General features: G+C 37.1%; 1 protein-coding gene across 3 annotated transcripts in view; it reads right to left on the bottom strand.

The window, feature by feature from the left end:
- KCNG2 (potassium voltage-gated channel modifier subfamily G member 2) overlaps window positions 1–15350 on the bottom strand; it is a 173901-nt gene that overhangs the window by 110742 nt on the left and 47809 nt on the right. The gene's annotated exons all lie outside the window — the stretch shown is intronic.

The following is a 15350-nucleotide window of genomic DNA, read 5'->3' as shown; positions in this document are numbered from 1 at the left end:
CCTTTAAAATCCCTGGGGCTCTTGCCTCTCCTAACTTCGTAGGGACATAAAATTAGCAGGGAAAAGATACATGTTTGTGTAGGCCTTTACTGCTTAACAATTTCTTAGGGGAAAAATTATTGCAGTTAAATAAGTTCAGGGAGATAATTCTGTTTAATAACCCAAAATAATAAGGTACAATAGATGGAACGAAGCCAAGTTTCTGTTAGTGTCAATGAAGCTAGTCTCAGGAATCCTCAAGATTTGTTTTATTTTTCCCCCTCTAACACTTATAGTCTTTGCTGTTTGTGACATAAATATCCTTACTTTTGGTAAAAATGGTATGACTATTATCTAATAGTGATGGGATATTCTATTTCAACTAAGAAGGCTAAACCATACAGCTCTGAACACACAACTACTCCTTATTAAACTTTTCATATGTTTGCAGAGACAACCTTAAAAGAACACAGCAATATTGACACTAAATCTTTCTTCAATAGTGTTATATTTTAAAGGTATTTTTCAGACTCTTGTGCTACTCATTTCAGTCTTGGATTGCTAGATGTTCTATTTCAAATGATTGCATTGTTCTGTAGGACCATTTTTAACGAATATTTCAGGTAAATATAGGCAAGTATACCATGCCACCAACACAATTATAATCACATCACTGGTCAATCATTTTTCAGTTGTGTCTGACTCTTTATGACCTCATTTGGGGTTTTCTTGTCAGATACTGGAGTGGTTTGCCATTTTCTTCTCTAGCCAATTTTACAGGTGAGGAACTGAGGCAAACAGGGCTAAGTGACTTGCCCAGGGTCACACAGCTAGTAAGTGTCTGAGGCAATTTGAACTCAGGAAGATGAGTCTTCCTGACTCCAGGCCCAACTCTCTATCCACTGCCCTTATAATCACATTAATTCATGTTAATTGAGTTAAAGGCTCTTTGAATTGTTGAAAATCCCAAATTATAGGAACTTTTTACATAAATGTAGTTTTATTATTTTCAAGTATAGATAAAATATGATTATAAGATAATAAGAGATAATGTAGAACAGCATAATGTTGTCAAACTCAAAAAGAAATGGGGCCCACTAAACCATATGTAGGGATTCCTGTGGGCTGCATACTAACTTAGAAAGCCATATATTAATATTATCTATGTTTTAATGTATTTTTATTTATTGTATTAAATATTTCCTAATTACATTCTAATCTGGTTCAGGCTGTATTCAGGAGTGTAACAGTTGTGTGTTTTAGACCTCTGGCAAAGTGGATTGAAGGGCAGGTAGGTGGTGTAGTGGATACAGCACAGGTCCTGGAGTCAGGAAGACCTGAGTCCCAATCTGGCCTCAGCCACTTGGTGGCTGTGCGACCCTGGGCAAGTCACTTAACCCTGTTTGGCTCAGTTTCCTCACGTGTAAAAATGAGCTGGAGAAGGAAACGGCAAACTACTCTAGCATCTTTGCCAAGAAAACCCCAAATGGGGTCATGAAAAGTCATACACAACTGAAACAACTGGCCGACAAAAATAGTGGACTGCGAGCTGGTTTCAGAGTAAGAAAGACCTAAGTTTGTGTCCTGTCTCTTGATTCATACTAGCTTATACTTTTAACTTAACCTCTAAGTGCCCCAAGCAACTCTCTAATACTATGATTCAGAGAAGGTTCTGTATTGCTTTGGTATAAAATTGGGAGTTCCATACCTCATGAAATGATAGGTTCAGGCCAAAAAAAAAAAGTCAAAATTATACTAGAATTTATGCATCCAGATGACTGTTGCTCTTCCAAATAGTTCTTTTGGAAGTCTACATAACTTATTCTAAGGATGTCATTGCTTAAAATTTTCTTTGAAACTTCCCTAGTTGTCCCAGACACTTATTTGAGAAGAATTGTCTTTAAAGGCAGTTTTTGAGCCACACAAGGAAATCAATCTCATTGCCTTTTGGAAATCTGAAACTGGATATTTCATAGGCATCAGTTATGTCCAAAGCAGAACTCATTAGTTTTGTTCCCAAACCCTCACCTCTTCCAAATATCATCCTCCCAGTCACATAGACTTGAAACTTGGGTGTCACCTTAGCTGACTGGGACTCCTTACCTTCCTTTATCCCACACATAATCTGTTGCCTAATCTTGTCATTTCTACCTTTGAAACATTTCTCTTTTATGTCCCCTTCTCTCCACCCAGACAGTCACAAACTTAGTTAAGAATCCCATCACCTCTTGTCTGGACAACTGCCATACTCTTCTAACTAGTCTCAAGCCTGTCTCTATTCCAATCTTTCCTTCACTGAGTTGTGAGGATAATTTTCTCTAAAATGTCAATCTGGTCATGTTACCCCCCTGTTAAATGAACTCTAGTAGCTTCCTACTATTTCCAGGATCAAACAGAAACATTTAAAAATTCTTCAAAAACGTGCTACCCACCTCCTGACAGAGAGGTGATGCAGTGCAGATTGAAGAATTTGGGAAGTGTGTGGGGAGAACGTGGCCAATGAGGGGATTGGCTTTGCTTGAATATGCATGTTTCTAATAGTGATTTTATTTTTCTTCCTTTTTCAATGAGGATGGGGAAAAGAGGGAGGAAATGAGAAGGGGACAAAGGCAGATATTAATTGATTGAAAAAATAAAAAATTAAGACAAAAATAAAGGGTTTTTTTAAATAAATTGGCCTCTTCCTACCTTAACAGTATTGTATTCTTCCATTCTTCCTCTATTCCACATATTCTATGATCCAACCACATTCCTTCTCCAGTCTCCATGTCTTTTCACTGGCTCTCCTTATGCCTGGAATTCTCTGTCTCCTCACCTCCACCTCTTCATTTTCCTGACTTCTTTTAATACTCAGCTCAAATTTCACCCTATATATGAAGCCTTTAAAATTCTACCAGCTGCTAATGCCTTTCTCCCTCAGAATGGTTTCTATTTACCCTGGATAGATTTTGTATGTATTTAGTTACTTACATGTTATCTTCTCCATTAGAACGTAGGTTCCTTGAGGGCAGGATCAGTTTTTGCCTCTCTTTGTATCCCCAGAACTTAAGGCCTGACATATATTAAGCACTTAATAAATGTTTGTTGACTGACTGCCTTTGGTCTCATATGGCATTTCCTAGGTTGATATCCACTCTATTCACCAGACTTCATGGAATCTCCCATCCAAAGGGACCTCACAGTCCATTTAGTCTAACACCTATCTGACCATCATCACACAGGTGGCCATCCTGAAGGAAGCCATTCTACTTTTGGACCACTCTAATTGTTACAATGTTTTTTCTTGACATTGAGTTAAGATCTGTCCTTCTGCAACATTGCTCTTCCATATGACAGCCTTTCAAATACTGTAATATAGATTTCCTGACATATCCTCCCCAATCTCTTCCTCATGCAAATATTCTCAGTTCCTTCAACCCATCCTACTATAGCAGGATCTGGAGACCCTTCCTTGTTCTGATTGCCCTGTTTTGGATTCTCTACAATTAGCAATGTCTTTCCCTAAGGTATGGCATCCAGAACTCAACATAATAGTCTAGATGTCATCTGATCAGGGCAGAATGACAGGACTACTACCTTCTATAAACCACTTCTTTCTTAATGATGTTTCTTAATGATTTTGTGGACTATTCTATTACACAAAAGAAATTACCACCCCCCAAAATTACCTAGTTCCTTAACAACCACTCAGAACTTAGGTCCCTAGAACTTAATACATAATCATTTCTTTTTTCTCCCACCATGACAGCTTGACATAAAATGGCTCAGAAGTGTGTCTGAGTTAAGCCCTCTGAAATTTTCTGAACTTACCAAGTTTTTGTTCACACTACTCATTGTGATTTCTTTCTTTCCTTTTCAAAAAATTTTTGTGACCCTCCCCCTCCCCAAGGGACAATAAAGTAGATGAGATAAAACTCTATCTTTATTTTTTCATTTAAATGTAGCTGAATAGACTATAAATGAATTATTGGTTTTAGGACCCTGAAACAATTTGAAATAAGTAATGGCTTTAATGAAATCACCTTCCTTAATTCAATTAGTATTGAGTCAGCTTTAGTGCACTGTAAGTCAGCAGTACTTGAAATGGAGAAACCTTTCCAAAAATTCCAATAGTACAGGAAGACTCTTGTATGCATATACCAATTCAAATCAAATTATACCAGATTTCTAGTTTTCAACAGGTCTTATAGCTTATAATGGATTTGTTTTTAAAAAGCTTATGCATCATCATCCGGGGAATGGCTAAACAAATTGTACATAAATGTAATGGAATATAACTGTTTCTGTGAGAGACAAATATGAAGAATTCAAAGACAATGGGAAGACATGAACTGACACAGGATAAAGTAAGTAGAATGAGGAAAACAATGTAAACAATGACTTCAACAACATGAGGAGAAAGAACGATGAAGAAACTGAGCACTTCGTAATTTTAATAATGGAACTTTGCTCTGGAAAAGAATTAAGAAAATGTGCCTTCTTTTCTTCATTACAGAGGTGAAGGACTATGGGTATAGAACATTGTACATATTGTCAGATAGACCACATGTTGGTTTGTTTTGTTGAACTTCTAACTTTCATTTTAAAACTTTGCTACGTGGTCTGGCTCACTGGGTAGGGAAAGGGAGATCTGGAAATTAATATGATACATAGTTTTTAAAAACACATAAAATTGGCTTTATCTTCCAATGTTTTTTCAAAAAAAACCTAAGTTAATCTAATTTTTTAATTAAAAGCTTAGGCACTAAAATAAATTTTTTGAATGACTGCCCAGAAAAGTTAATGTGAAAAGAAGAGCAATTTGATATAACATAATGACCACAGGAATTAGAGCTTGAGAGGACCTTACACCCCAATGTGTCCAATGCTCTCACTTTACAGATGAGAAAACTGAGGCTGAAAGAAATTAAATGTCTTCCCCAGAGTTACACAGCTAATAAGTGTCTGAAGCAGAATTGGAACTCAAGCCTTTCTCGTTCTCAGCTGGGCAGTCTATACACTATTCCACCTAGCTGCCACACACACACACACACACACACACACACACACACACACACACACACACCTGATTTTATACCCATTTTGAATTTAAATTAGTTGGAGGGGGTTCTTTACAATCATATGAAGTAAGCATTACGATACAGTACTATGAAATGTTTTCAAACCCTTAAGGCATAATACAAATGTCATTTATTACTATTATCGTCATTATTTTGAAAGTTTAAAACAAAAAGTTGCCCCTTCTCACTGGTTCACAGGTGCTTGTGCTTGGAGTAGCCATACGTTCTTCTTTTCCCTTCACATTTGGGGATCTCTTACAAGGAACTCACAATAATTTACCTAACCTGGCTCAACTGCCCTGGAGAAAGCTGCATCGAGGAAGAAGAGTTAGAAATGAAGAATGGCCATCTGAACTCGGAAATACTCAGTGGCAAGTGTTAATGCGAACAGGATAGTTACTACCCATGTTCTAGGAAGGCAGGCTAGAAACTGACTATGAGCTAGCCCCAAAGCTAAAGACAGACTCATTTGAGTGGTCCAGGAAAGAGGCATTCCTCCAATTACTTCAAGAGGTCCTTCATATAGAGGGTGGGCCTATGGGCTTTCCCCTCCCCTCCCCTCCTCTCTTCTCTCTTCTCCCTTCTCTTCTCTCCTCTATTCTCTCTCCACCCTTACCTGCCAGTGCTCTGCCCAAAGGGAATGTTAATTTTAATCTCTGAAACTTTTTGTTTTGCTTTTGTTTTGGCTTTTTCTCTTAACGACCAGCCTTAATCACAAATCACTGGTCCCAGACCAAGTTGGTCGCTGTTTGAGCCCTGATTGGCTAAGAATGAATGTAAATAACAATTTGTTTCTGTTTTAGCCAGAGATCCTGAAGGTTTTCCCTTCCAGATCTATTTTTTTTAAAAGAGGCCATTCTTTGCCTCATTTTTAATTAAACCTTAATCACTGAAGAGGCAACTACCTCAGTCAAACTGAGACCTGTTACAGACCTTAGCTTGAAAAGGCTAAGACCCCGCACTGCATCATGGGCCATCTCCAGTCATCCTGATCTGTATCTGGCCACTGGATCCATATGGCTCCAGAGGAGAAAGTGAGACTGGTGACTATGCACAGCCCTCCTTCACGCAAATCCAATTCACTTGTATGTCATGGCATTACCTTCCTAATGTCACCTTCCTCTTCGAGAGCAAAGGACAAACAGCAGGGCCTATGGGATCTGAGTATAAAAGGACAGAAGACTTAACTGGGCTATACTCAATGTCCCAGATGAAGGAAAGAATGGCAACACCATCAGATTAAATGCTAAATGGGCCAATTACTCTAGGGCAGGACCTGGAGAAGAAGTAAATAGTACCATCTGATGGATCATAGCCAAAGATCGGAGAGGAGCAAAGCAACAATGGTGAGCAATGAAGAAGAAGAAGCAATGATACCTGTCATGGATAGATAATACTTGCAATGGGTAGGATCTGCAAAAAGAGTTAAAACTCTTTATCTTAGATTAAATTACCACTTACTTGTGGTATTAATTGGTTCAGTTAAGTAATTCTTTAGCTTGTTCTTATATGGCTTGCCCTAATGAGCTTCTAAAGTTCCTTTCAATTTAACATTCTATAATTCTGTGATTCCCTCCTTCTTAGACATAGAGGTAAGTTTTGGCTCAGCCCAAGACCACAGATTCTAAATGCAGAAAGTCCAAATTTGTGAGGTGCTATTGAACTTCAAGAACTTGCGTAATATCATTTTTTCAAGAGTGTGGATCCAGTGCTTGGTTCAAGTTTTTGAAGCTATTTGTGTGATGAGAAGCTTCCTGCTGCAGAAAGCCTGGAGTCCTGATGCTAACCTCAGGATATGCAATGAATGCAAATGAGTAACACTTTTTTTTTTTAAAGATTAGTGGGAGTTGTATGCCTGCATCATCCTAGGAAGATTGGAGCCACTTGTTTTAAACTCATTCCAAAAACAATTTTAAAAAGAAAGATTTGTTTAAAAACTGAAGTCAGTGGGAAGTCACAAAATCTACTTTACATATGTGTCCTTAGAAATAGTCAACCAACATTTCCATTGTACAATTTTGGCAGGCCAAATGACACAGTGGAAAGAACATTAGGCTCGGGATCAGAAAGATCGAAGGTCAGGGTCTAAATCTAATGATATGTATGTATGTATGTATGTATGTACGTATGATCATTGGCAAGTTAACTTCTTGGAGCCTCAATTTTCTCTGGTAAAATGGGGATAATATTTGCATTATTAAAGGGCTGTTGTAAAGAAAGTACTTTATGGTTTAAGTGCTATGTCCACGTTAATGTTTATTTAAGCACTCTTTACACTACGCAATGCTGCTCCTAAAGAGCTTAATAAAGAAGTTTCCAACTCTTTTCCAATTGAGGGCTACCAGAACTAACCATGCAATTAAGCCCCAAACCCAGAAAACTTTGTAGAATTTAAGGAATAACAACCTGCTTTCAAAAAAAGATGACATTAATTAGGAGAGCTTTATAACCAAAACTGTCTGAGGATGGCTTTAAAAAGAAAATGTAAAATGTTTCGATAATTTATAATTTAAAACAAAATTAGATTTTAAGAAAGGTTCTACTTTTTCCTGGAATAGTAATAGTGCTTACCATATAAGTACTCAATAATTGCTGAATGAATTGGGGGAGAGGAATAAGAAAAAAATCTTAATTCACTGTTTGTTTTATTTGGACTCAGAGACAAAAACCTGAGTTCAAATCCAAAGAGCCAATAGCTCCCTATCACCTATCTTGTAGATCAAATACAAATCCTGTGTTTGGCATCAAAGTCCTTCATAACTTAGTTCCCTCATACTTTTACACTTTACTCCCTGCCCCATACTCTTCAATCCAGTGACACTGGCCTCCTTGTTGTTCCAAGAACAAGATACTCCTCTGTCTTTGCACTGGGCATTTTTTCTGCTTGTCCCATACCTGGAATGTTTTCTCTCCTAATATCCAACTATTGTCTTCATTTAAAATCCCCAATTCAAATCCCATCTTCTTCAAGAAGCCTTTCCCAAACCCTCTTAATTCCAGTGCCTTCCCTCTCTTAATTATTTCCCATTTATTCTGTTTATAGCTTGTTTGCACATAGTTGTTTGCTAGTTCTTCTTCATTAGCCTGTGAGCTTCTTGAGGGTAGGAACTGCCTTTTGCCTCCTATTGTATCCCTAGGGCTTAGCATAGTGAGTAAGCACATAGTATGACCTTAACAAATGCTTATTTTCTGACTGACTGGTAGGCAAGTCACTTCATCCCTCTGAATCTGTTTCCTCATCTGCAAAATGGGGACAGAAATATTTATACTACCTGCTCCAGAGGGTGGTTGTGGTGAAAAAAAAAGTTAACCCTAAATATGAGTTATGATCATTATTGTTACTATTACAGGGGCTAGAGATGTGATTTCATCGGCAAAGGTCTTTCCTGGTCAGGAAAACTCCTTCTATTAATTTAGTTCAGCACCTTGTCAGCAATTTATAGTCAGAGCTTTGAGAAGTTAAGTGACTGTCTCTGGTTCATACAACTAGTGTCTATCAGAGGCAGGGCTTTCTGATTTTTTTTTGTTAGTTTGTTTTTTGCTTTTTTTTTGTTTGTTTTGATTTTGGTTAGGCAATGGGGGTTGAGTGACTTGCCTAGGGTCACACAGCTCATAAGTCTTATGTGTCTGGGACTGTATTTGAACTCAGGTGCTCCTGAATCCAAGGCTGGTGCTCTATCCACTGTGCCACCTAGCTGTCCCTAGGCTTTCTGTTTTAACACCAGCTCTCTATACACTACACAATGCTGCTCCTCATCACTCATTCCTATTACTACTCCAGGAAAAAGTAGAACCTTTCTTAAAATCTAATTTTGTTTTAAATTATGAATTATCGAAACATTTTACATTTTCTTTTTAAAGCCATCCTCAGAGAGTTTTGGTTATAAAGTTCTCCTAATTAATGTCATCTTTTTTTGAAAGCAGGTTGTTATTCCTTAAATCCTACAAAGTTTTCTGGGTTTGGGGCTTAATTGCATGGTTAGTTCTGGTAGCTCTTAATTGGAAAAGAGTTGGAGACTTCTTTATTAAGCTCTTTAGGAAAGGTCAATAAAAGACACTATTAACTAGTGCACTTTAAAAGGTTTGGAATTCAATTCAGATGTATAGTTTAGAAGCATACTGATATCACTTATAATTTGGATACACTTAATTCCACTTTAAAAACCATATTTGTCACATTAAAAATAACCTACAAAATGTTCCTAACATATAATTTCTTTTGGAATAACTTGTTTTTGCTTTGCTTTTCATCCTAAGTAGACCATTATTTTAATGAATATAACATTTTCTGTATCAACACAAATAAGAAATTTATAGAAAACAATCAGTAGCTTTCACTATATTAAATTATGACCTTTTGTTGCACTATCATAATGGAGAATAGAAATAGACTTTTCCCTTAACCTAACAGCCTGCATTAAACAAGCTATACATAAGTACTTTTCTCTACCTGTCTGTATAACCAGTCACCAATCGTAGTAAATATATATTCTCCCAAAGGAACTGACCAGTAACCAAAGGAACAGAGCTGGTAACAGAGGTAAACTGGAAAGACTGGTATGTTTTCTTATTATAATATTAGATGGGGCCCTTGAAGACTTGGAGAATTCGTCTTGGAGCCTCTTTGCAACTTTTCAGTATGCTTTTTTTGAGTAAACAATTACACAAATCATAGCCCAAGCCCCGACCCAGTGTGACATTCTCTCTAAACAGACCACTCAAGAGAGCAATTCAGTATGGTATACAAAAACAGTGAAAGCTGCAAGGCAAGTAATCAAATAGTAGTCATTTCCTGCACCCATACACAAACGAATGTGATCTCTTATAGTCACTCAGATTGGGGGGAATGGGATAGAAACCCCCTAGGGGAAATTATGTGGAGATAGGGAAGTTGTTTAGTCATGGGACAGATCTAGTGAGGAAATTAAGTAAGCCATCATGCCACCAAATAGGCATAGTTTTTATTCTCTTTGATCGTGTTTGCGTTTTTAATTTTTCCTTGTATCTTTACCATTTTTATAGCAATGTTAAATAACAGTGGGGAAATTTACTCAATTTATTCCTCAGTTTCTTAGGAAATGTCAAGTGTTCCTCAGTGCAAATAATGCTAAATTATTATTAATGCTTTAATATTATAATAATGCTAATATTAATAAATGCTTTTGGTTTTAGATAAAAACTTTTTATTATATTAAAAATATTTCTGTTATTCCTGTTCTTTTGTAGGTTTTTTAGCACAAGTAAGTGTTAGGTAGAAGAAACTATCAGTTCGTCCTCTGTTCCCTGTTAGCACACTGTCAGTGGCCAGCACAGCTAATCTCTTGTGGGCAGACTAGAACCTACTGAAGCCTCGAGATCTAGCTTGGGGTCAACAGGATTCTGCTGGGACTCCCATCTCGCTGAACCTTGGCACTCACTCTCTGCTCTCGTTTCTTTCTCTCTCTGGCAGCTCTGTTTCAGCTCAGCTCCTTCTGTCTATTGCTATTCACGAACTCACTAGGAATATGGACATTGAACCCAGGCTCCTTCCCATCTCTGTTCAGCATGTGGCTCCCTTTTTCTTTTTGAAATTAGCACCACCTAATATACACACAAAACATCTCTTCCCCAAGTTGCTCACACCTCCAATGAATAGCAACTCTACTGCCCATTAACAGTTGGACTGTCCATATTACTTCAGTCTATTTTTTTTGGCATATTTTTAAAAAAATATAGATACCAAACATTTCCACGTGAATGGCAATCAGCAAAAATTATAGACAATGGGAGCATATGACAGTGAGACAAAAAGTGCTATCAACAAGATAACATGCCTTTCCCTTTAATCATTAATCTGCAGAGATGGGCAATTGGGCGGTATATGAAATGCTCATCAATAAGGCAGGGAGGGGTCTCTGACAAAGGAACCTAACCCTTATACCTGGAAGAGGCAACTAAAGAAAATGTTCAGGACTGAGGAGAACTGTACAATTTGTTCTTTTTCTTCCCGATATTACTTGTGTTGCAAAAATGAACAAAAAACCGATAGAAAGCAAAAAACGTAAGGGGGGAAAGCATGCTTCAATCTGCACTCAGAAGCCATCAGTCCTCTCTCAGAAGGTAGATAGCATTTTTCATCCTGGGTCCTTTGGAATTGTCTTAGATTGCTGTACTGATCAGAGTAGCTAAGTCTTTCACAGTTGATCAATATTACAATATTGCTGTTACTGTATGCAATATTCCACTGGTTCTGCTCACTTCACTTTACATCAGTTTATGTAAGTCTTCCCAGGTTTTTCTGAAACCATCACTTTCATCATTTCTTATAGCATACCAGTATTCCATCACAATCATATATCATAATTTGTTCAGCCAATTGACGAGCATCTTTTCAATTTCCAATTTTTGGCCATCACAAAAAAAAAAGTTACTATAAAAATTTTAAATACAGGTCCTTTTGCCTTTTCTTTGATCTCTTTGGGATACAGACCTAGTAGTGGTATTGCTGGGTTAAAGGGTATTGTGCTTTTTATTCTAAAGGGCTTGGCACCTAGGACAGAGACTCTTCCGCTAGAGATGAGGAGCCTCACTAGCCAAGACCCTGAGGGAACAAGACTGGAGAGGTTGTTTTTGGTTTTGTTTTTTCCTAATACTAGTCAAAAGTTTCTGCTCTTTCTTAGGAGAAAGCTCATGTTTATTTAAATGCAGGGAAGCACTAACCCTTTTTTTAAGGAGATAGTCAAGGAGTTCAGTTACATCAGAAGTTGAAGAGTGACATTTGGTGAAGCAGTGTCTACTGAAGGCAATGAGTCCAGTAGAATAGCATCTAACAGCAACATCTGGCAACCTCTGCAATGGCAATGACAAGTCCAGCAGGAGAAAGCCTGACAGGAACAGTATGATGATGTCCCTAGAAGATCTTAGTTGCCAATCTCTGTGTATTGCTTGGCTACATGTGTTCTCTATGTATGTCTATATTTCCTATTGTGTGTTACATGTATTTCTCGAATGGTACACTTCAGATTTATGGGGAAAATGTTTTGTTGCTACTTTTCTTTGTATTTCACAAAATACATTTGTTTTGAACTAATTGTGTACTCTAGCCGACTATTAAGAATAAACATATTGATTAGGGAATGTGGACCCATAGAATTTATTAAATCTCAAATAGCCTTTTCTTACATTATCTGCCTTATGATTTTGGTACTGTTCACAAGTCTTACAGGAATATACTATTTATATCTTTGAAACTTTGCTATAGATCAGGAGTTCTTAACCCAGGTTCTATGGATTTGGGTTTTTTTTGTTTGTTTTTTGTTTTTTTGGTGAGGCAATTGGGGTTAAGTGACTTGCCCAGGGTCACACAGCTAGCAAGTGTCAAATGTCTGAGGCCAGATTTGAAGTAAGGTCCTCCTGACTCCAAGGCCAGAGCTCTATCCACTGCGCCACCTAGCTGCCCCCAGATTTGTTTTTTTTTTATTTTAATAACTATAATTTTATATAACTTGGCTTCTCTTGTAACCCTATGAATTTTATGCATTTGAAAACATTATTTTGATGAAGAGTCCATAGATTTCATCAGTCTGCTAAAGGGGTCCATGATACAAAAAAGGTTATGAACCCTTGGTCTAAACACAGTAATTATAAAACACAGATAAGCTATCATATTTCCTTCCTTTCCTATGATTCTGAACTCCTGGGCCTATCCCCTTTTCTGGATGAGGAAACTGAATGAACATAATGAGTTACTTAGTAGAAGTTAGGATACTGAGTATATCAAATGCCCTGCTTCTTGGCTTGCAGCTAAAAACGATTAAGTAATTTTAAAGGCTTTCCTTGAAATTAAGAGGTAAATTCACATGTTTATTTGAATTTAAGAGTTCACAGATAAGTGTATAGTGGGGCAGGGGCTAGAGAGCAGATGTGGAGTACATTTGAACTTGCGATTTCTTAAGACATCTTTTTAAAAAAACATTCCTTCCTGCACCCCTGAAACTTCAAATGCTTTCAACATTAAGCATTTAGAAGTCTTTTCTAATAGAACTTCTACCTTAAATTAAGCTACACAAAGCACTCCTGAATAAAGACAAGGGAATCATTCTGCAGGATTGTTTGTGGAATACTGAATGACCTAATTTTCACAATTTTATAACAATAAAGTATCCTTATTTCCCAGAAGTCTCATTTTCCATTCACATTTTAAACACTACCAACTGTTTATCTAAAGTACTAACGAAATACACGTGGCTTCAGTTTTATATATCTAGCTTACATACTTCAAATGGTAAGATAACATTTAAAAAAAAATAACTGTCAGTTCTTTCTTTGGACAGTTACTATTTAACTTTTAAGACATTTTTTTAAAGCCTTCAATTACTTTTCTCAAGAGGTAATTCATCCAAGTTGAGCATTTTCATGCTAATGCTATGTTATCTTATCAGGTTTCTGTAACATTTTATTAACTCCTTATGAACTGATAACTTTAACTCTTCCTCTTTGGAAAAGAAAGTCTCCTGTTTACTTGCTAATTTCACTAGATTATAATGGCCACTTCTGTTCTGTGATGAATTTGTGACCTTCTAAAATTAAGTGTACTCTCCACAACCCATATCTTCTGAATACCAGGTAAAACTTGTCTGTGTTTTTCTATAAATCCTTCATAGAGGATCTAGGCTCCTCTTCCCTGGGGGGATGTTTTCCCAGGCCCCTCCTCACTAGGATTTACTGTGGGTCTTTCCTAGGCCCCACCTTCTCAGGCTTTCCTCTGGGTCTTTTAATATTTTGCAGACACTAACGGAATACTTGGTGGTACATTCTTTTGCTCTTGCTACATGACTGACCCAGCTCCTGTCTGAGTCATTTATGTTCTAAATATCATCTTTTTCATTATTTCATGTGTGGAAGTCATAATCATTGGTAATAGGATGCACTGTATATAGTTCTACCCTGTACTTTTCATTGTCCTTTGGGTCGTGTTTTCATTCTTTGTAGAACATGTAGGATTGCCAGAAGAATACTTCTATTGAAGAGAAAGGTTTTTGATGGCAGAAAACTTCCTGGGATAAAAGTGTTGTACAATTTTCTGGATGTAATCTAGCCTTTTTTCTTTCTATTCAATTCTGAGTCCATATCATAATGTATCTGTGGTATATTCAACTAACGGGGGGCAGGCAATAAGTATTTCTTAAGTACTCATTATGTGCCCAGAACTGACTGCATTTATTGAGGTTGATTGATATTTACCTTATCTCATGCCCTTTGAAGAAAGTATTTTGTGATATGCAGGTTTGATGATTCTGAGGATTAAACAAGCCTTTTGCCTCTGTTATTTTTTTAATGTAGCAGAGTTTCAGGGTTGCCCACACTCACATGCAGCTATTGAAGTTGGTGTTATATTAATCTTCAACTATATTTTCTCACATTTTTCACCATCACTTTCTTCCACTGGTCCCTATGCCTACTTTTGCATTGACACCAATGAATACAAGGCATATGTTGTTTTGGTTTAGAAATATTGTGAAGGTCTTCGTGGAATTTCTCTATTCCATCTTCTTGTAAAATTCTTCACAGAAATTCTCTGCTGCTGCATTCACTGTGACAAATACTGGTACATAAACTACAATTATCTTCACGGTGGCCTTTTGGCTCATCATGAGCAATGAAAATCAAAATGACTAAGTGTTCCAAGAAACGCCTTTTCTGTCTTTGAGCACAAAATAAAATCAATTCTGCCAACTCTTTTCTTTGCCTCACTGAGAAGTTGGGCACCAACATGTTTTCATTTAGCTGCCACTTCTCTATGTCTCCTAACTTCATTTATATGTGCGATATGAATATCATTCTTGGTACCATTTGGCCTAATAACTCCCAATTACAGTTAAATCAATGTTTATAGATGGTCTAAAAACTGTAATTTCTAACACATACATGCATATTGGATGTGTATCAAACAGGTACTTTCTCTCCAACAACAGCTTTGCTCTTCCTTGACATGACTTCCAACAAAAAACCATAGGTTGAGGTTGGGCTTTTGACCAGGCAGTCTGGAATTTATTTCTTTTATTGTCCTTCCTCTTGCCCTTAGTAAAAGAATACAAATTCAGGAGTACTGAACTATAGGACTCAAAACTTATTCCCCCAAGATGCTCTGAGATCATTGAATAGTTTCATATTTTCTCAAATTCCTGCAGTGAAAATTTCATTTGCACACCTCTAATCTTTGCTGAGAATTTAAGCAGACATTTCCAGTGATTCCTATACTATCTAATCTGGGAATCCCTAAAAAACCAGAAGAGCCCTAGAAAAAAAGATTGAACCAAAGCCCCATCTCCA

The sequence above is a fragment of the Phascolarctos cinereus genome, unplaced genomic scaffold (assembly GCF_003287225.1).
Source record: "Phascolarctos cinereus isolate Bilbo 61053 unplaced genomic scaffold, phaCin_HiC Scaffold_4;HRSCAF=312, whole genome shotgun sequence".
NCBI lineage: Eukaryota > Metazoa > Chordata > Mammalia > Diprotodontia > Phascolarctidae > Phascolarctos > Phascolarctos cinereus.
Note: the sequence above shows the minus strand (reverse complement) of the source record. Positions and strands in the feature narration are given on the sequence as shown.